Below are 22913 nucleotides of genomic sequence, written 5' to 3'. Positions count from 1 at the left end.
TACTCCACATGACAACATAGAAAGACAAATTTTGTCATGGGAAATAGATCATTATACTTTTTCTATAGAAAGCATTTCTGATATTCAAATTGTCTTCACATACTTATTTTATCCATAACACTTTGTTGTTGAAGAACTAAATGAAAAAAAGTTTATCTCTTCAAAAATTCATATTCATCTTTATAATAATAGATATAAGTGTGTCAAGGAGTTTGTTTTAAATAATATAATGAAATATATACAAATACAGAAAAGGCTAACATAGGAGAGCTCAGAATAATTGAATATACTCTGTAGGGCATCTCTGAGTCAGAATACGCAAAGCAAAAACTGTTGCTTCCAACAAAAAGTAACTACTCTTCCTGCCTCCAATTTCTCACTGTTATAACAATTTCAACATAATAAACTAAAATCTTCACAGCTCCCCATGAAATCCTCAGTTTTTTAACCCTCTTAATGGTTTACCCAGTTCCCTCTTTCTTCTCCATTTTTTCCATATATACAGTCTTTCAGGACCCAGTTCAAAGATCACCTTTTTCATGAAGCCCTTAATGACCTTATTAGGTGAAAGGAACTTCATTTCATCTATTTTATTCTAATTATCTCATGGTGCTTATCTTCCTTTTTCTGTTATTATAAATGTATTATAACCATAATATAAATATGCTATTAATATAAATATATTCCTCTATTATATTGCACCAAGTAAGCTTCCCTAAAGGAAAGCTCTCTGTCTCATGCATCTTTTTATTTTCTCTAGAATGTCTATCACATAGACAAGCATACAGTAGATTTTTAATAAGGATTTTCTTTTTTTTCTTTCTTTTTTTCTTCATTTATTTTTATTAGTTGGAGGCTAATTACTTTACAATATTTTAGTGGTTTTTGCCATACATTGACATGAATCAGCCATGGAGTTACATGTGTTCCCCATCCTGATCCCCCCTCCCACCTCCCTCCCCATCCCATCCCTCTGAGTTTCAAGAGAAAATATTCAGGCACATGGATGATACAACAAGTGATAGTGCCTTATGGCTTTTAAAAAATTGCATATTTTCTATCTTAGAATTATCAGATCAGATACTGTTAACACATAATATTTCCAAACTTAGAGAATTTTAGGGTTTTAAGATTCTGTTATTTTTCAAATGCAGAACCTCAGATACTGAAAGGAGAAGCCACTGGCTTGAGGTAAAAAACTAGTTAGTAAATATCCAGACATAGAATGGCGAGATGCTGACACTGACCCTGGTTCTCTAATGTCAACCTGTACTGCCCCTCTCAGGAATTTTTCTTATTCTTCCACACAAAACTTATCATTTAATTATATTCATATTTTGTTTATATTATTCTTTTTTTTGGTTCTTTGACAAAGTCACAGTTGATGCAGGAAGAAACTCTGAATATTTTATAGTATTAACATTCACTGTTACTAATGGTTGCACACTAAAATATCTATTACTGGAGAAATTAATAAAAAATGAATGAATAATGTGTTAAAAAGAGATTTGCACCTTAATCCATGGATTAACATTTGTCATGTTTGTGTAGGTGATTTGAAAGAAGTCTAAAATCTACAAAGTCTGTTTTTTTTTTTAAACACAGATATACAGAACAGACTTTTGGACTCTGTGGGAGAAGGCGAGGGTGGGATGTTTTGAGATAACAGCATCGAAACATGAATATTATCAAGGGTGAAACAGATCACCAGCCCAGGTTGGATGCATGAGACAAGTGCTCGGGGCTGGCGAATTGGGAAGACCCAGAGGGATGGGGTGGGGAGGGAGGCGGGAGGGGGGATCGGGATGGGGAATACATGTAAATCCATGGCTGATTCATGTCAATGTATGACAAAAACCACTACAATATTGTAAAGTAATTAGCCTCCAACTAATAAAAATAAATGGTATAAAAAACAAAAACAAAAAACAATTTCACACTGGAGGTAAGCAAAGGGATGAATTAGGTTCTGAAGTACAATAAACAGATACATTAATTAGCTACTTTTCTGCTTTATAATCTTGTATGGAACAAATTGAATGTCACAAAATCTGTTGCCCTATGTACAAGAGGAGTTTTAACCTCCTTGTATAATTTTGACTGTGGTAAGTGGGTTGGTACAGGATACAAGGGACCAGAGACATCTAAACTCACTGCAGAATAGCCCAATGTGCCCAGGTGCTGAGAACTCATTGAGTGGCTATGTATCTACTCAGACTGGAACCAGTATAAATTCTTGCTAAATATTTTTTCAAGCTTTTATTTTTAAATTTTCATAAATCTCTCACCCTATAATACACAATTGAGGGATGATAGGAATACATCAAATAGAGATGGCAAAGTGTATTGAAAGAATAAAAATAGAGACATTGTTAGTTAACTGAGTTCTAAAAACCAACCTCTTGAGAATCCTCCAGGTGTAACATGTACATAACTCAACATCATCCCTTGGGAGAAAGTGATACATATACTTTACTCCTTACCAGCTTTGCTGATCTTCATGATTCCTTTTCACAAACTCGGTGTCTCTTCTTTGTCTCCTGTAAAGAATCAGCTAATTTTTGTAATTATCAGGTTTTTTTTTTTTTTTCTGCTAGCTCTCTCCAGGTTTCATCAATAACATAGATTTCTTTACCATAGTAGGAATTACTATTGTTATGTCTATTTGGAGGGAAATATGGAAGTCTTTTATCCATTATATTCTTTGCTTACACTTTTTTGGGGGATTTTGTTACTTCGTAAAATCTTTTTCCAAGATTTTTACTTGCCTTGGCACCCCTTCCTAAGACTGTGGCTAGGTTAGTGTTTTTCAGAATGTAAACTATTTGAAGAATTTCATTCATCATTGTAGCACAATGAAGAGAATTGCTAGAAATCAAGTTCTCTATGGAAATATGACTAGAGTGACTCAACATCTTCAAAAGCTCCAATGAATTTGGAGGAATCACTCACCCTGAAAGCACAGATCATGCTGTCTTGTTCTTTAATATCCATACTAAAATTCTTGTTATCCCAAATAAGACAATAGAGAAGGGTTCAAATATTGATAAACGTTCTTACCCAAATACACATTTCATTAGGATAAAGTTATGCATTTCTTTCTATCAGGTTTGAAACATGATTTGGTTAAATTTGGCTCTGTAATGAAAAATGCCACCTTGGCAATTTCACCAGAAGTAACCCATATTGCCTTATTTCCCCTATATTGTTGGTAGGTTTATCACCTTAAATTAGCTTCTTGGGGTGATAGGCTGGCATGTTTTCCCTGAGTCTAAAAATAATATGCTCTGAATGGTTCAGAATGGCTTAAATCTAAGTCCTTCCATGTCCTAGCAACATGTAGACTGTGTTTTCAAGTTGCTGTGTTCTTCAGTGATAAAGTTCCAATATAGATTTATGTTGTTGTTGCTACGGTTAGTTTACTAAAAAACTAATTACGAATATTATCAATAGACATATTATTTGACTTTTACTAAGATGAATGAAGAAAGATGACTAGAATTTGCACAGTTGGAAATTTGATAAGTGGAATGATATTAAAGGTGAAAAAATAAGCTATGTAAATTTAAAACTGACATAGTATAAATCAGAAATAGGGAGGAGACTATCCTTTATAATCAACATTCATCTAAAAAATATTTTTCTGCCCACTATGAGCTTGATTTTGCACAAGGCAGGACTCAATTAGAGGTAAAGCAAAGCCTAATCAATGATTACTTTCAAAAACCCTCTTGATTTTAGAAATCAAGTGTTTTGCTTGTGGTTCATTACAACTGCATCTTTTTATTGTGGAAAATTTTAAACATAAAAAAAGCATGGAGAAAGATATACTAATTCCCTAAGTATCCATCATATTAATACTTGCTTTAGCAGTCAACTCATGGTAAATCCTTTATCTTATTCCAGTCACTACCTCTCATCACATATTAATTTGAAACAAAATCCAGACATTATAGCTTTATATCCATAAGTATTTCAGCATGGATCTCTAGAGATAAACTTTTAAACATAGAAAGAAGAGAACTATCACAATTATACCATTTAAATAATTTCTTAATATCATCAAATGTCTAACTAGTACTCATTTCCGAATGTGTCACCAAGGACATAAATTTTTGTTTCAATCCATGTGTAAACAAGGCTGATACAATGTAATTGAAAAATATCTCTTTAAACTCCTGTTTAAAAATTATGCATTTTATTTTGAGATAAATGTAGATTGCAAAAAAAAGTAGATTAAGATAAAAGTAGATGCAATTGTAGGAAATAATACAGAGAGAGCCTATGTTTCCTCTACTAGTAATGTCTTGCAAAGCTTTAGTATAATATGACAACCAGAATGTTGGCATTAATGCAATTAAGATACAGAAAGTTTCCATCACCATGGGATCCCTCTCCTGTTGAATTTTTATAGCACACCTACTTCCCTCCTGCCCCTCCTTAACTCCTGACAACCACTAATCTGTTCTACATTTCTATAGTGTTATCATTTCAACAATGCTATAAAAATGGAATCATATAGTGAGTAAGCTTTAGGCTTCTTTTCCACTCAATATAATTCTTTGGAGATTCATCCAAGATGCTGACTGTATCAATAGTTTGTTCATTTTTATTTGCTGAGTAGTATTCAATGAAATGGATGTAAAGGAATTTATTTATTAAATTGCCCACTGAAGGACATATGGATTACTTCTAGTTTTTAGCTATCATAAATAAAGTACTATATTCAGTCATGTTTAGATTTTTGTTTGAACACAAGTTTTCATTTTCTTGAGAAAATTTCAGGAGTACATATGCTGGATCATATGGTAGTTGTGTTTTGTTTTTGAAGAAACTGCTGAGCCATTTTCCAAAGTAGTTGTACAATTTTATATTCCCACTACAGAGTGATCTAGTTTCTTCATATCTTCACCAGCATTTGATGTTTTCACTATTTATATTTTACTGATTTATTTATTATTTAGCCATTGTTGTGCAGTGATATCTCATTGTGGTCTCAATTTGCACTTTCCTAATGGCTGGTAATGTTCATATGCTTATTAAGTATATCACTTTGGAGACATCCCTATCATTTTTTAAAAATTGAAACATAGTTAATGTACAATATTTTGTTAGTTTCAGGAGTATTACCAAGTGATTTGATATTTTCATACATTATGAAATGATCACCACAATAAGTCTGACAACCATCTGTCCCCATAAAATTATTATAATATTAATGACCATATTCTTTATGCTGTATATCTACCCAAGTGACTTATTTCTTTTAAAACTGGAGATTTGTACCTCATAGTCCCCTTCAGCTATTTTCCCACCCATGTCCCCTCTGTCAACCACCTGTTTGTTCTCCATATCTAAGAATGTTTTATATAATTTTGTTTGTTTGTGTTGTTTTTAGGTTCAACATACAAGTGTGATCATATGGTATTTGTCTTTCTCTGACTTCTTTTGCTTAGTGAAATACCCTCTAGGTTCATCTGTGTTGTCACAAATGGCCAGGTTTCACAAAGTTCATTTTTTGTTGTGTGTATGTATGTGTGTGTATACATACCATATCTTTATTCATTCATCTATTGATGGACATTTTCAGTGGTGTCCACATTATGGCTTTTATAGGTAATGCTGTAATGAACATTGGGGTGCATATGAGTTTAAATTTAACTCTTGTTGAATCTGTTGGTGGAAAACAGTTTTTTCCATGTGGATTAAATAATTAAATAGTAAACATCCACTAGCAATATCTTGTTGGAAAAGAATAAACCCAACCTCTTTAGTGGGTAAAAATGGTCATCATATGCAGTGAGCCAACACCTCTCTAATCACTGGATTTTGGTAAGTTATACAGAGCAAAAAGTCCATTTCTACATAAGCCAAATAAACAGAAGGTAAGAGTAATTTATAAAGTAAGAGTAAAACACCAGTTAGCATAAAAAGAAAGCCTACGGTAGTCAAAATACTTCTGTCAATAACAGATGAAATGTTTCAGTGTTTTCAATACCTCAATGAGATGCGATCAGTTGTACAAGAATAGAGTTATCCCTGGAAAAGTCGATATAAAATCAGACTGACTTCTTCTCTTGTTTATAAACAGAACCAGTGTTACATTTAAACAGTAGTTAGTTGCCAGCCATTAAAGTTACTAACTTCAACATATATGTTTACTTTTCTTTTAAAACATTCTACTTTTTCATTGTTTGGACAAATTAAGAAACATATCAGTAACCAACAGAAAAAACAGTTAAAACACTTCCTTCTAGGGAGTAAGGAACTGTTGCTTTGTATTATAAGCCTTTATATGTGAGGCAACATACTACATACTTTGAGTAAACATTTTAAAAGTAAATCTAAGTCACTTTAGTAGCGTCCGACTCTTTGGGAACCTAAGGACGTTAAACCGCCAGGCTCCTCCAGCCGTGGGATTCTCTAGGCAAGAATACTGAAGTGGGTTGCCATTTCCTCCTCCAGGGGATTTTCCCCAGCTAAGGATCAAATCCACATCTCTTAGGTATCCTGCATTGGCAGGCGGAATCTTTACTGCTAGCACCAACAAAGAAATCCTAAAAAAAGCAAATAAGTAAAAATAAACCTTAAAACTGTGTGCTACTCTCTAACAGATGATTCTGTGAAAGTGCTGCATTCAATAGGCAAAATAGCAAATCTGGAAAACTCAGCAGTGGCCACAGGACTGGAAAAGGTTGGTTTTCATTCCAATCCCAAAGAAAGGCAATGCCGATAAATGCTCAAACTACCACACAATTGCACTCATCTCACAGGCTAGCAAAGTAATGTTCAAAATTCTCCAAGCCAGGCTTCAACAGTACGTGAACCGTGAACTTCCAGATGTTCAAGCTGGATTTAGAAAAGGCAGAGGATCCAGATCAAATTGCCAACATCTGTTGGATCATTGAAAAAGCAAGAGAGTTACAGAAAAACATCTACTTCTGCTTTATTGACTATGTCAAAGCCTTTGACTGTGTGGATCACAACAAACTGTGGAAAATTCTTAAAGAGATGGGGATACCAGACCACCTGACCTGCCTCCTGAGAAATCTGTATTCAGGTCAAGAAGCAACAGTTAGAACTGGACATGGAACAACAGACTGGTTCCAAATCGGGAAAGGAGTAGGTCAAGGCTGTATATTGTCACCCTGCTTATTTAACCTATATGCAGAGTACATCATGCAAAATGCCAGACTGGATGAATCACAAGCTGGATTCAGGATTGCCAGGAGAAATATCAATAACCTCAGATATGCAGATGACACCACCCTTATAGACAGAAAGCATAGAAGAACTAAAGAGCCTCTTGATGAAACTGAAAGAGGAGAATGAAAATGTTGGCTTAAAACTCAGCCTTCAGAAAACTAAGATCATGGCATCTGGTCCCATCTTTTCATGGCAAATATTGGGAAGCAATGGAAACAGTGACAGACTTTATTTTTTAAGGCTCCAAAATCACTGCAGATGGTGACTGCAGCCATGAATAAAAAGATGCTTACTCCTTGGAAGAAAAGTTATGACCAACCTAGACAGCATATTAAAAAGCAGAGACATTACTTTGCCGACATAATCTGTCTAGTCAAAGCTATGTTTTTTCCTGTAGTCATGTTTGGATGTGAGAGTTGGATTATCAAGAAAGCTGAGCACTGAAGAATTGATGCTTTTGAACTGTGGTGTTGGAGAAGACTCTTCAGAGTCCCTTGAACTGCAAGGAGATCCAACTAGTCTATCCTAAAGGAAATCAGTCCTGAATACTCATTGAAAGGACTGATGCTGAAGCTGAAACTCCAATTCTTTGGCCACCTGATGGGAAGAAGCAACTCAATGGAAAAGACCCTGATGCTGGGAAAGATTGAAGGCAAGAGGAGAAGGGGATGATGGGATGACACGGTTGGTTGGCATCACTGACGAGATGGACATGAGTTTGTGTATGCTCCAGGAGTTGGTGATGGACAGGGAAGCCTGGTGTGCTGCAGTCCATGGGGTCGAAAAGAGTCGGACATGACTGAGCGACTGAACTGTACTGAACTGAAACCTTAAAGCGGTGTGCTACTCTCTAACATATGATTATTAGTGTTTATTTTTAAGCTTGCCTTAATATAGCTGTAGTTCAATAGAGAAAATACACGTCTCTACATGATATAATATCTTTCATTTGAATTTTTTTTATTTTAGCCATATGATCACTGCCACCCACATGCCATCTGGTGACACATCTCCAGATGATACATAGGAAGTAATAAGTCTCTAAAATTTTGCCCTATAAATCTAAACCAAGAAAGTGCTTATAAAGAGGTTCATACCGCTGAATGATGAGGGAGAATTTTCTGACTTTTTTAGGAAGTGTTTTAATTTTAGCTAATTAAAGAACATCAACAACAGTAATAACAAAACTCTTTGCTTTTACTCAGTATTATTTGATTGAAATTATGAGTCTTCCAGCAAAACAACTATACTCCATGTGGAAAATTCACCATCCCAATTTCAGTTTCTGAAATATTAGAGCTAGTAGGACAGTGTTTTTATATCATATCTTGTTAGTCATCAAAGTTGCTGCAGATAATTGGCTCTGTTTTATGTCAATTTTTACAGTTTTGAGCCTTGGTTGTACATTAGAATTCCCTGTTGTGTTAAGTCGCTAAGTCATATCTGTCTCTTTGCAACCGCATGGGCTGCAGCATGCCAGGCTTCCCTGTCCTTCACTATCTCTCAGAGTTTGCTCAAACTCATGTGCATTGAGTCGGTGATGCCATCCAACCATCTCATCATCTGGCAGCCCCTTCTCCTGCTACCCTCAATCTTTCCCAGCATCAGGGTTTTTTCTAATGAGTCAGTTCTTTGCATCAGGTGGCCAAAATATTGGAACTTCAGCTTCAGCATCAGTCCTTCCAATGAGTATTCAGGGTAGATTTCCTTTCAGATTGATTGGTCTGATTTCCTTGCAGTTCAATGAACCCTCAAGAGTCTTCTCCAGCACCACAGTTCAAAAGCATCAATTCTTCAGTATTCAGCCTTCTTTATGGTCCAGCTCTCACATCCATAAAAATCCCCTGAGGTGCTATGAAAAATCCAGATGCCAAACTACATGCACATGGAATTATATGACTCTAAAAGTGTGAATGAGGCACCTGAATTTTTACAGCTTTCCAGATGTTGACAATGTGCAGCCAAGTTTGAGAAACACTGTTCTAGAATGTTATGTCTATTTAACCTAAAACTTTATACTGGTGGGATAAGTACTTTGAAGAATTTTAAAGGTCAGTTGTATTGAGGTGGATGAACCTGGAGCCTGTTATATGGAGTGAAGTAAGTCAGAAAAACAAATATCGTATTTTAGCACATACATGTGGAATCTAGAAAAATATACTGGTGAACCTATTTACAGGAAAGCAATAGAGATGCAGACCTAGAGAAGAGGAGAGTAGGAAAAATTGAGAAAGTAGCATTGACATATAAATACTATCATGTGTAAAATATTAATAGATGATAGATAACTAGCAGGAAGCTGCTGTATATCACAGGGAGCCCAGCCTGGCACTCTGTGGTGACCTAGAGGGGTGGAATAGGAAGCTCTTGAGCCTCTTTATATATATATATAATTTATAATTATGACCTCTCCATCTTGTTGTACAGCAGAAACCAATACAACATTGTAAAGCAATTATCTGCCAATTAAAAAATAAATTAAAAATATATATTGTGAATAACTAGGTCATAATTTTGGGGATCAGATCAAAGAAAAAAATGAAACATACACTTTAGTGCTATACTGAGATATAAAACAAGGTAAACACCAAACTTTTATGTGGGTAAGATCTAATATTGTTTTCTAAGCAGTGGTAGGCATCCAGTCCTTAAAAAACAATATATAGACAAAAGAACATGAAAGATATAAGCTATTTAATACAAATGGGGAAAATAAACCTATTTTATAGGAAGAATAATTTTCCTAAGGCCCTAATAGAAGTTCTTAAATTGAATGCAACATGCTTTTTTTTTAACATACAATAAAAGAAAATTAACATTAGAGTAGAAACATTATTCATGTGCTGTTCTTTCCCTAAGCACCACTAAGGTGGTGATTTATTCATTTTTTTCATAATGTATTGTTCATATATTTCTTTGTGTGTAACATTAAAGTTAAAATGGATATGATTTCAAATGATTCTATTTGACACTTTTCTATTATTATTTTAAATTCTAATTTACCTTTTTAATATATCATTTTTCAGTCAGATCTACAGTTTGGTATAAAAAGAATGTAATTGTTGATTACTACAACTTGAAAAAAAAAACACAAGATACTTTTCTTTAAACTTACTGCTGCATGTTCTCATTATCTCTTTTTGGACCTTACAGTCTAAGTAGAAAATAACAGCACTTATGTTTCAATTTATGCTGTAAGTTTTGCACCTGTTATATATTTATGTCATTTATATATAATTTCATTTGAAATTAAAATGCTATTCACTCAATAAAGATTAGAAGACACCTCATATGATACCATCATCTAGAAAAACTTTTTCTTAAGACCAAGTTTAATAGTATTTAAAATCAAAACTTAATTTCCAAATATCAAAATAAGTGTCACGAGCATGTGAAACATTCTGATGGCTTCATATATTTATATAGTGATTATAATTTTCTCTTTTTAAATCATTTATATATGTGAATCATACAGGTATATGTGTGTGTGTGTGTGTATGTATCCCGTGCCATATAAGAAGGAAAAGGAAATTAGAATATGGGTAGGTTAATTAATGTTTTACATTTCTAGTCTAACATAATCCAACACCTTAAAATGAACCATATATATTAACATCACCATTCCTGCATTTAGTCTGCATTTTTCTATTTAAGTGTTTGGAAAGATTATTTCCCTCTCATATGAAGTCCAAAAAGTCACACAGACTAATTTGGAAAATCAAACACAAAAAAACAACATTGACTTTAAATGAAACAAAAATATATAATGTATTGGAGAAGGCAATGGCAACCCACTCCAGTTCTCTTGCCTGGAAAATCCCAGGGACAGAGGAGCCTGGTAGGCTGCAGTCCATGGGGTGGCTAAGAGTCAGACACGACTGAGTGTCTTCACTTTCACTTTTCACTTTCATGCATTGGAGAAGGAAATGGCAACCCACCCCAGTGTTCTTGCCTGGAGAATCCCAGGGACGGCGGAGCCTGGTGGGCTGCCGTCTCTGGGGTCTCACAGAGTCGGACATGACTGAAGCGACTTAGTAGTATACAATAGAATATTATTTGGCAATGTAAAAGAATGAAGCACTGATACATGCTCTGACATGCATGAACTTTGAAAACATCATGCTAAGTGAGAGAAAGCAATCACAAAATATGCCATATTAAATGATCCAATGTATATGAACTGCCCAGAAAGGCAAATCTATATATAGAGAAAATAGTGATTACCTAGGGCTGAGGGCTCGTTGTTGGAGATGTGGTGTGACTTAATGAGGACACACTTCTTTTGGAAGTGTTAATAATATTTTCAAATTAGGTTGTAGTGATGGTTGCATAGCACTATAATGTAAATAAACCAAAAACATTTAATTGTACATTTTAAATGGATGGATTTTATGGCATGTGAATTAAATTCTAAAGCTTTTTTAAAAAGGATAAATTCTGGATAATGTGGAGAGGCTGGTTTGAGGTTAATTCTTTTTATGAAATAGCCTACTTACATAGACTATCAGACAGACTTACCTTATATCAATAGTGATAAAGTGAATAATATGTGAAAGCAAAATGCATTAAAAGCATCCTACCAAAAATTCTAATTCAGACAAATTCTGGTAGAGCTACTTTTGTGATGTGAGGAAGAGCAGTCAAAGAGATGAGATACCAATATGTAAAGCACCTTGCATGGTGCCTGGTACATTAATAATGTGCTTAATTAATGAGTTATTTTTTACTGTCATTATTATATGCATCACCATCACAAAATTTGCAATAGAAAGCATAGGGACACACAGACATTGTCTCACCTTCTTGAAGTTATACTCAGTAGAGTGAAATATAATATTGGTGCCATGTATCAATTGGTGTCAGCTACCACAATTATAGGTAGTGACTCTGGTAAATTTAGTAATCTCTACCGGGCTTATATTTAAAATTCAGTCCATTGAATTGAGGGCAAAACTCACTCTGCTTGCACTTGGTTGAGAAAATTTGCATTTATTTTAAAGAAAGAAATTATATTAACTATAGAAACATCAGTGCAGCTATCTCTTTCACAGTCAGTATTCTGATAAAGTTTCAAGAGGAATAATGACATGGAAAGAAATTTTAAATCACAGAAGTAAATTTTTATTTTGGAGAACAGTAGTCTGGAATTTTGTGACTTTATTTTAATAAGTACTTCAAATTATATGTGTTGCATTTAGTAAGTAGAAAACACTCATTAGGTGTATGTGGAAATTGTGTAAAGATAACACTGAACCTAGTTATCTTAGAAATAAAAATGAATGAACCATACAATCATGGAGAATGAAAAAAAAATGGCAAGATTTTAAAAAGTAACTTAATTTATATTCAGTCACAAATTGATTTAATTCAAAAGCTCAACATTTCTCCACCAAAAGTCATAAAATTTTGTAAATATTTCAATGGTATTTTTAATGGAATATTTGCCTACTAATACCCAGGTTTCCAGGGTAGCTCAAATGATAAAGTATCTGCCTGCAATATAGAGACTAGGGTTCGATCCCTGGGTTGAGAAGATCTCCTGGAAAAGGACATGACAACCCACTCCAGTTTTCTTGCCTGGAAAATTCTATGGACAGAGGAGCTTGGTGGGCTACAGTCCATGGAATCACAAAGAGTCCGATACAACTGAGAGACTAACACTTTCACACTTTCAATGGGGTTTGGGAGCAGAAGGCTCTGTTAGAAGCATTAATTATGATGCTGAAAAAGTAAAGGGTCATTTAATTTTTATGTGTCCTCTGTCAATAGTGAATATTCATGTGAGTATTGAATGTTCTAAATTTTTGTTACTACTAAATACCTTATATGAGAACTTATTCTACAGGACAATATTTTCCTATGGAGAGTTCTTTACCCTCTTTCAGGAACCTTGTCTAGGATCTACCTGCCACCAACATTACATCAAATTATCTTCTAAACCTGCTGCAGTTTTTCAGATAATTGGCCCCACCATCTTTTCAGTCACTCAGTCTTGATATTTCAGTTACTTTTGACTCTTCTCATTAGCTGTCCAGTTTACCTGAGAGAGAAAGGACATAGTTTGAAAGGGTCATAGGGAAAATCCAGAAGAATTATTTTATTTTATGCTTGGGGAGATTTGCATAGCCAGTTATTATTTCATTTTTTTTTTTTTTTTACTTTTCAGAAGAGATAAACACTTCTTGATGTTAAAGGGAAGGGTATTAATACCTCTTTATTAAAAACACATTGGCTTTTATTCTGCAAATGAATGACATGCAGAGGGATATATCAACTTGTGACTTAATGGCTTCAGGAATAGTGTCCCCAGTCAAATATTGTCTGAAGGTGCCCTTTCTGGTAGGAAAGGGAAGCAGTAAGACAGGGTATAAAAGGCTTACTCCTCATCCATAACAGTCAAAACAATTTCCTCACAGCCAATGAAACATAGTTAAGTTTTTCTCAGAAAGCTAGAAAATAGTCATGTTTTTCTGACAGTTGTTGTAAGGTTAATTTTAGAAGTGGAGCTTCAACTGTTTACTGAAGGAGATCAAGCACATTAAAAAGGAAGCCAACTTCAGGAGAGAAATGTTTAGATATGTGCCTGAATGGTTCATATTCCTACTCAACTTGCATGGCTTAACATGGGGTGGCAGCCAATAGACAGAGGCTGCAACACTTGAGGACTTGCTCAAATTGAGAGCCGTTCAAGTTTCAATGCGACTTCAAAATGAACCATCATTTTTCAAGTAGACACACTGATCTTTTTCAGAAACGGTAACTCTGAAAGCATGTTTAGTGAGGTAGAATGTATAGAAACACTGAGCAGATTATTCTTTTTAACTCTTTGCTCTTCTGTTATTTTTATTTTCAGTTATGTCCTAGACTTTGGCACTTAATAATTAGTTTCTTAAGTCACAGTGATATTTATTGTAATGCAGATAAACAATTTATAATCTCATGAAAATTTATGGAAAGTGATTCTTATCAGAGACTTTAAAGTCCTTTCTCCTCAGCATCACCATCTACTGGCAAGAATCTCAAAAAAGACTGCAGAGGCTTCCAGAGACCCTCAAACTAAAAGAATGCATGAAACTAATTCACCGACATTGCACAGTGACAAAAATATCACAGCGAACTTAAACACTGACATATACTTTTGTCCAAATCAAGCTATCTAACAGAGAAATACTCTTTATGCTTGTGCTAGAGGGAAAATATTTACATGGTTGTGTTACAAGAGTATCTTTATCATTTAGAGAAAGCATCAAATCCATGATATTATAACCTGCTTGTATATACATTTGTATGTATACAATAATCATGTTTTCAATGTATAATCAGTGTTATTGATTTACTGCTTGGAATTTGATCCCTTCATTACCCAGAGAATTTCTTTTTTTTTTTAGAATTTCTTTTTATATGAAATTTTTGACAACCACAATCTCTGGATCATTACTTTCCCTCTACACTTAGTGGAGTTTCAGAGTAGAATCTCTATTCCTTTGCAAGGCAAGTCTACTTCTGTAAGAAATCGATCCACTGTCTGGTCCAGAGACCTGGGTTTGATCCCTGGATTGAGAAGAGCCCCTGGAGAAGGGCATGGCAATCCACTCCAATATTCTTGCCTGGAGAATTCCATGGACAGAGGAGCCTGGTGGGCTACAATCCATGGGCTTGGAAAGAATTGGACATGACTAAGGGACTAACACACACATGTACACTGGTCCCAGCAACTATTCACTACTAGGATTTGAACTTTTGTATGCAAAAGTTAACTTTCTTTTTCTCCTTAGCCTAGATCTGTGATCCTGTATTAAAAATCCCTGCCTCAATTTTCCTGACTAGAGAAAACTTCTAGAAAAACTAAAATGTATTCAGTGCTTTTACTTTCTTACCTTGGAGTCATTCTTTCACTCTTTTCAATGTGTCATATGGCCCTATCATTCTATAAAAATTTCATTCTGAAAGATCAATCAATGACCTGATTAAATTCAACAGCCTACCCTTAATCCTCTCCCTTTTGTTATGTCTCACAATTTACATTTCCTTAAACCAGTATATTCTGTAATATTTTCTACCTACAAAAAAAATAAAGAATAATATAATGAGTGTCTGAGTTCCAACTAAATGGTTTAATACCTAATACATTACCAAATACATGTTCTTTGTTCACATTTCCATTTCCCCACAATTATTGTTCCTCTTTCTTCCAGGAAAACACTTATCCTGAATTTTGTATTTATCTTTAATATTCATTTTTATACTGTACCATATATATTTCAAAATAATAATATTGACCTAAATGTCTTAAAATTTTATTTAAATAGAATTATATGTATTATTATGATATTTACTTTTAATATATTTGACATTTATCTGTATTGATGGGTGTAGTTGAGTAACATTCATTTATATTGTACATAGTATTCCATTGCATGAATACAGTCACAATTGCACAATTACAGTCAAAATCTTCTTCTGTTGGAGGACATTTAATTTTTACCCAGTTTTATTGAGATATGATTGAGATTGAGGCTTCCCAGGTGACTCTAGTGGTAAAGACCCTGCCTGGCAATGCAGGAGATGTAAGAGACAAACACAAGTTCGATCTCTGAGTTGGGAAGATCCCCTGAAGGAGGGCATGGCAACCCTCTCCAGTAATTTTGCCTGAAGAATCCCATGGACAGAGGAGCCTGATGGGCTACAGTCCATAGGGTCACAAAGAGTTTTACACAACTGAAGAGACTTAGCACACAGCATACATAATTGAAATAGAATACTGTATAAATATAAGATGTATAGCATAATGACTTAGAATACATATATTGTAAAATGATCACCACAATAATCTAGTATCCTTGTGACAAGAACTTTTAGGATATATTGTCTTAGGAACATTCAAATATACCACTACAGTGTTAACTATAGTCACCATATTGTACATTACATCCCCAGGACTGATGTATCATATCCCTGGAAGTTTGTACCTTTTGACCACCTTCATCCAATTCCCCTCCCCCACCCCCCACCTCTGGTAACCACAAATCTGATCTCTTTTTCTATTTTTCTTTTTTTTTTTGGTTTGGGTACATATAAGTGAAATCATACATATTCATCTTTCTCTGTCCAGCTTATTTCACTTAATACATTCAAAGTCCAATCATGCTGTCCTGAATGCAGGATTTCCTTCTTTTTTATGGCTCAATAATATACCAACACACTCTTGGAGGGCACAAACAAAACCTTGTGCACACTATGACCCAGGAGAAAGGAGCAGTGACCCCACAAGAGACTGACTCAGACTTGCCTGTGAGTGTCCAGGAGACTCTGGCTAAGGCATAGGTCAGCAGTGGCCTGCTGCAAGGTTGGGTACACCAAGTGCAGCAGTGTCTGCATGGGATTTTTTGAATGGGGTCACCATTATCTTCATTACCTCCACCATAGTTTGCCCCAGGGCAAATAACAGGGAGGAAACACAGTCCCGCCCATCAACAGGAAATTGGGTTAAAGGTTTACTGGACATGGCCCCACCCATCAGAACAAGACCCAGTTCCCCCCTCAGTCATTCTCTCCAATCAGGAAGCTCATAAGCTTTTTGTCCTTCTCCATCAGAGGGCCAACAGAATGAAAACCAAAATCACATAAAACTAACCAGATTGATCACACGGACCACAACCTTGTCTAACTCAATGAAACTATGAGTCATGCCATGTAGGGCCACCCAAGATGGAGGGGTCATGGTGGAGAATTCTGACAAAACGTGGTCCACTGGAAAAAGGGCATGGCAAACCACTTCAGTATTCTTGCCTTGAGAACCCATGAACAGTATGAAAAGGCAAAAAGATAGGACAATGAAAGATGAACACCCCAGGTCGGTAGGTGCACAATATGCTACTGGAGATCAGTGGAGAAATAATCCCAGAAAGAATGAAGAGACAGATGCAAAGCGAAAAACAACACCCAGTTGTGGATGTGACTGGTGATGAAGGTAAAGTCCAATGCTGTAAAGAGCAATACTGCATAAAAACCTGGAATGTTAGGTCCATGAATCAAGGCAAATTGGAAGTGGTCAAACAGCAGATGGCAAGAGTGAATATTGACATTTTAGGAATTGGCAAACTAAAATGGACTGGAATGGGTGAATTTAACTCAGATGACCATTATATCTACTACTGTGAGCAAGCATCCCTTAGAAGAAATGGAGTAGCCATCATATTCAACAAAAGAGTCCAAAATGCAATACTTGGATGCAATCTCAAAAATGACAGAATGATCTCTGTTCTTTTCCAAGGCAAACCACTCAATATCACGGTAATCCAAGTCTATGCCTCGACCAGTAATGCTGAAGAACCTGAAGTTGAATGGATCTATGAAGACCTACAAGACCTTCTAGAACTAACACCCCCAAAATATGTCCTTTACATTATAGGGGACTGGAATGCAAAAGAAGGAAGTTAAGAAATACCTGGAGTAACAGGCAAATTTGGCCTTGGAGTACAGAATGAAGCAGGGCAAAGGCTAATAGAGTTTTACCAAGAGAACTCACTGGTCATAGCAAACACCCTCTTCCAACAACACAAGAGAAGACTCTACATGTGGACATCATCAGATGGTCAATAATGAAATCAGATTGATTATACTCTTTGCAGCCAAAGATGGAGAAGCTCTATACAGTTAGCAAAAACAAGACCAGGAGCTGACTGTGGTTCACATCCTGAATTCCATATTGCCAAAATCAGACTTAAATTGAAGAAAGTAGGGAAAAGCACTAGACCATTCAGGTATGACCTAAATAAAATCCCATACGGTTATACAGTGGAAGTGACAAATAAATTCAAGGGATTAGATCTGATATAAAGAGTGCCTGATGTACTATGGATGGAGGTTTGTGACATTGTACAGGAGGCAGTGATCAAGACCATCTCCAAGAAAAAGAAATTCAAAAAGGCAAAATGGTTATCTGAGGAGGCCTTACAAATAGCTGTGAAAAGAAGAGAAACAAAAAGCAAAGGAGAAAAGGAAAGATATACCCATTTGAATGCAGAGTTCCAAAGAATAGCAAGGAGAGGTAAGAAAGCCTTCCTCAGTGATCAATGAAAAGAAAAGGAGGAAAACAAAAGAATGAGAAAGAATAGATATCTCTTTAAAAAAAAAAATTAGAGATACCGAGGGAACATTTCATGCAAAGATGGACTCAACAAAGAACAGAAATTGTGTGAACCTAACAGAAGCAGAAGATATTAAGAAGAGGTGGCAAAAATACACAGAAGAACTATACAAAAAAATATCTTCATGACCCAGACAACCACGATGGTGCGATCACTCACCTAGAACCAGACATCCTGGAATGTGAAGTCAAGTGGGCCTTAGGAAGCATCACCACCAACAAAGCTAGTGAAGGTGATGGAATTACAGTTGAGCTATTTCAAATCCTAAAAGATGATGCTGATAAAGTGCTGCACTCAATATGCCAGCAAATTTGGAAAACTCAGCAGTAGCCACAGGACTAGAAAAGTTCAGTTTTCATTCCAATCCCAAAGAAAGGCAATGCCAAAGAATGTTCAAACTACCACACAACTGCACTCATTCCACACGCTAGCAAATTAATGCTCAAAATTCTCCACGCCAGGCTTCAACAGTACGTGAAACGTGAACTTTCAGATGTTCAAGCTGGATTTAGAAAAGGCAGAGGATCCAGAGATCAAATTGCCAACATCTGTTGTATCATTGATAAAGCAAGAAAGTTATAGAAAAACATCTATTTCTCCTCTATTGACTATACCAAAGCCTTTGACTGTGTGGATCACAACAAACTGTGGAAAATTCTGAAAGAAATGGGAATACCAGACCACCTGACCTGCCTCCTGAGAAATTTGTATGCAGGTCAAGAAGCAACAGTTAGAACTGGACATGGAACAACAGACTGGTTCCAAATCGGGAAAGGAGTAGGTCAAGGCTGTATATTGTCACCCTGCTTATTTAACCTATATGCAGAGTACATCATGCAAAATGCCAGACTGGATGAATCACAAGCTGGATTCAGGATTGCCAAGAGAAATATCAATAACCTCAGATATGCAGATGACACCACCCTTATAGACAGAAAGCATAGAAGAACTAAAGAGCCTCTTGATGAAACTGAAAGAGGAGAATGAAAATGTTGGCTTAAAACCCAACCTTCAGAAAACTAAGATCATGGCATTTGGTCCCATCTTTTCATGGCAAATATTGGGAAACAATGGAAACAGTGACAGACTTTATTTTTTAAGGCTCCAAGATCACTGCAGATGGTGACTGTAGCCATGAAATAAAAAGATGCTTACTCCTTGGAAGAAAAGTTATGACCAACCTAGACAGCATATTAAAAAGCAGAGACATTATTTGCCGACATAGTCTGTCTAGTCAAAGCTATGTTTTTTTCCTGTAGTCATGTTTGGTTGTGAGAGTTGGACTATCAAGAAAGTTGAGTATCAAAGAATTGATGCTTTTTAACTGTGGTGTTGGAGAAGACTCATGAGAGTCCCTTGGACAACAAGGAGATGCAATCAGTCCATCTTAAAGGAATCAATCCTGAATATTCATTGGAAGGACTGATGCTGAAGATGAAACTCCAATTCTTTGGCCACCTGATGGGAAGAACTGACTCACTTTAAATGAAAGTGATGCTGGGAAAGATTGAAGGCAGGAGGAGAAGGGGACGACAGAGGATGAGATGGTTGGATGGCATCACTGACTCAATGGAGGTGAGTTGAGTAGGCTCCGGGCGTTGGTGATGGACAGGGAGGCCTGGTGTGCTGCAGTCCATGGGGTCGCAAAGAGTCGGACATGACAGAGCAACTGAACTGAACTGAACTGTATACACACATAGGGCTTTCCTGGTGGCTTAGTATAAATAATCCACCTGCCAATGCAGGAGAGGTGAGTTCAATCCCTGGGTCAGGAATGGGTCAGGTAGAGCCTCTAGAAAAAGAAATAGCAACACACTCCAGTATTCTTGCCTGGGAAATCCCATGGACAGAGGAGTCTAGGAGGGCTACACTCCACGGGGTTGCAAAAAATCAGACACCACTTAGCAACTAAACAACAATAACAAAACACACACACACCACAACTTCTCTATCCATTAATCTATCCATGGACACTTAGAATGGTTTCATGTCTTGGCTATTGTAAATAATGCTTCTATGAACATAAAGGTGTGGATATCTCTTCAACATAGTGACTTCTTTCCCTTTGAATTTATACCCAAAAGCAGGAATCCTGGATGTATGGTCGAGGAACTCAATATGGCTGTTCTCTTGCTCTTTGTACATCTCCTGCTTGACCAGTCCCTGCTTTACCTGCACCCTGATCACATGCATATGCTCATCCTCTGCCTCAACTATTGATTATTCTAATCTTTAGGCCAGAATGACTCCACCTACTAGTTTAGTAAAGGAAAACACCTGCACACATGATGCTTCTTAAGCTAAGAGGCTGTGAGAGATGGGTCCCAGTTGCTGGTTTCCTGGGTAACTGATAAGCCAATCTGACATTAATTACCCCTATAAAATGTAGCCTCCTGTGTTGTATGAAAGGAGAGAAGGTTAGCACTCCCCTTGACAAGGATGGAAGAGGCTCTCGGGCCTAACAACACTCATACGGTTAAGGCATTGCCACCTACTTCGTTGCATCTAACCACTGTTTTTGAGACTACAGGAAGAATAAAACTGAAATCCAGAGGCAGGAGACTTAAGCCCAAAACCTGAGAACACCAGAAAACTCCTGACTACAAGGAACTTTAAGTAATAAGTGACTGTCCAAAAGCCTCCATACCTACACTGAAACCAACCACCACACAAGAGCCAATAAGTTTTAGAGCAAGACATACCACGCAAATTCTCCAGCAACGCAGGAACATAGCCCTGAACATCAACATACAGGCTGCCCAAGGTCACACCTAACACATAGACCCATCTCAAAACTCATTACTGGGCACTCCATTGCTCTCCAAAGAGAAGAAATCAAGCTCCACGCACCAGAACACTGACGCAAGCTTCCCTAACCAGGAAATCTCGACAAGCCAATCGTCTAACCCCACCCACTGGGTTAATCCTCCACAACAAAAAGGAACCACAGACCTCCAGAATACAGAAAGCCCACTCCAGATACAGCAATCTAAACAAGATGAAAAGGCAAAGAAATACCCAACAGGTAAAGGAACATGAAAAATGCCCACCAAGTCAAACAAAAGAGGAGGAGATAGGGAATCTACCTGAAAAAGAATTTAGAATAATGATAATAAAAATGATCCAAAATCTTGAAAACAAAATGGAGTTACAGATAAATAGCCTGGAAACAAAGATTGAAAAGATTCAAGAACTGTTTAATAAAGACCTAGAAGAAATAAAAAAGAGTCAATTATAAATGAATAATGCAATGAATGAGATCAAAAACACTTTGGAGGGAACCAAGAGTAGAATAACGGAGGCAGAAGATAGGATAAGTGAGGTAGAAGATAAAATGGTGGAAATAAATGAAGCAGAGAGGAAAAAAGAAAAAAGGATCAAAAGAAATGAGGACAACCTCAGGGACCTCTGGGACACTGTGAAAAGCCCCAACATTCGAATCATAGGAGTTCCAGAAGAAGAAGACAAAAAGAAAGGCCATGAGAAAATACTCGAGGAGATAATAGCTGAAAACTTCCCTAAAATGGGAAAGGAAATAGCCACCCAAATCCAAGAAACCCAGAGAGTCCCAAACAGGATAAACCCAAGGCGAAACACCCCAAGACACATATTAATCAAATTAACAAAGATCAAACACAAAGAACAAATATTAAAAGCAGCAAGGGAAAAACAACAAATAACACACAAAGGGATTCCCATAAGGATAACAGCTGATCTATCAATAGAAACCCTCCAGGCCAGAAGGGAATGGCAGGACGTACTGAAAGTAATGAAAGAGAATAACCTACAACCTAGATTACTGTATCCAGCAAGGATCTCATTCAGATATGAAGGAGAATTCAAAAGCTTTACAGATAAGCAAAAGCTGAGAGAATTCAGCACCACCAAACCAGCTCTTCAACAAATGCTAAAGGATCTTCTCTAGACAGGAAATGCAGAAAGGTTGTATAAACGTGAACCCAAAACAACAAAGTAAATGGCAACGGGACCACACCTATCAATAATTACCCTAAATGTAAATGGGTTGAATGCCCCAACCAAAAGACAAAGATTGGCTGAATGGATACAAAAACAAGACCCCTATATATGCTGTCTACAAGAGACCCACCTCAAAACAAGAGACACATACAGACTAAAAGTGAAGGGCTGGAAAAAAATATTTCATGCAAACGGAGACCAAAAGAAAGCAGGAGTCGCAATACTCATATCAGATAAAATAGACTTTCAAATAAAGGAAGTGAAAAGAGACAAAGAAGGACACTACATAATGATCAAAGGATCAATCAAAAAAGAAGATATAACAATTATAAATATATATGCACCCAACATAGGAGCACCGCAATATGTACGGCAAACGCTAACGAGTATGAAAGAGGAAATTAATAGTAACACAATAATAGTGGGAGACTTTAATACCCCATTCACAACTATGGATAGATCAACTAAACAGAAAATTAACAAGGAAACACAAACCTTAAATGACACAATGGACCAGCTAGACCTAATTGATATCTATAGGACATTTCACCCCAAAACAATCAACTTCACCTTTTTCTC

The 22913-nt window shown here is 36.3% G+C and overlaps 1 non-coding gene across 1 annotated transcript; it reads left to right on the top strand.

Annotated features, from left to right (window-relative positions):
- Positions 1-20751: 20751 nt before the first annotated feature.
- On the top strand, positions 20752-20877 carry LOC133053350 (U6atac minor spliceosomal RNA). The gene has a single exon (XR_009692263.1). It is a non-coding gene; the product is annotated as a U6atac minor spliceosomal RNA (small nuclear RNA).
- Positions 20878-22913: the final 2036 nt, after the last annotated feature.

The sequence above is a fragment of the Dama dama genome, chromosome X (assembly GCF_033118175.1).
Source record: "Dama dama isolate Ldn47 chromosome X, ASM3311817v1, whole genome shotgun sequence".
NCBI lineage: Eukaryota > Metazoa > Chordata > Mammalia > Artiodactyla > Cervidae > Dama > Dama dama.
The sequence above is the reverse complement of the archived record's forward strand: the minus strand, read 5'-3'. Positions and strand labels throughout refer to the sequence as shown.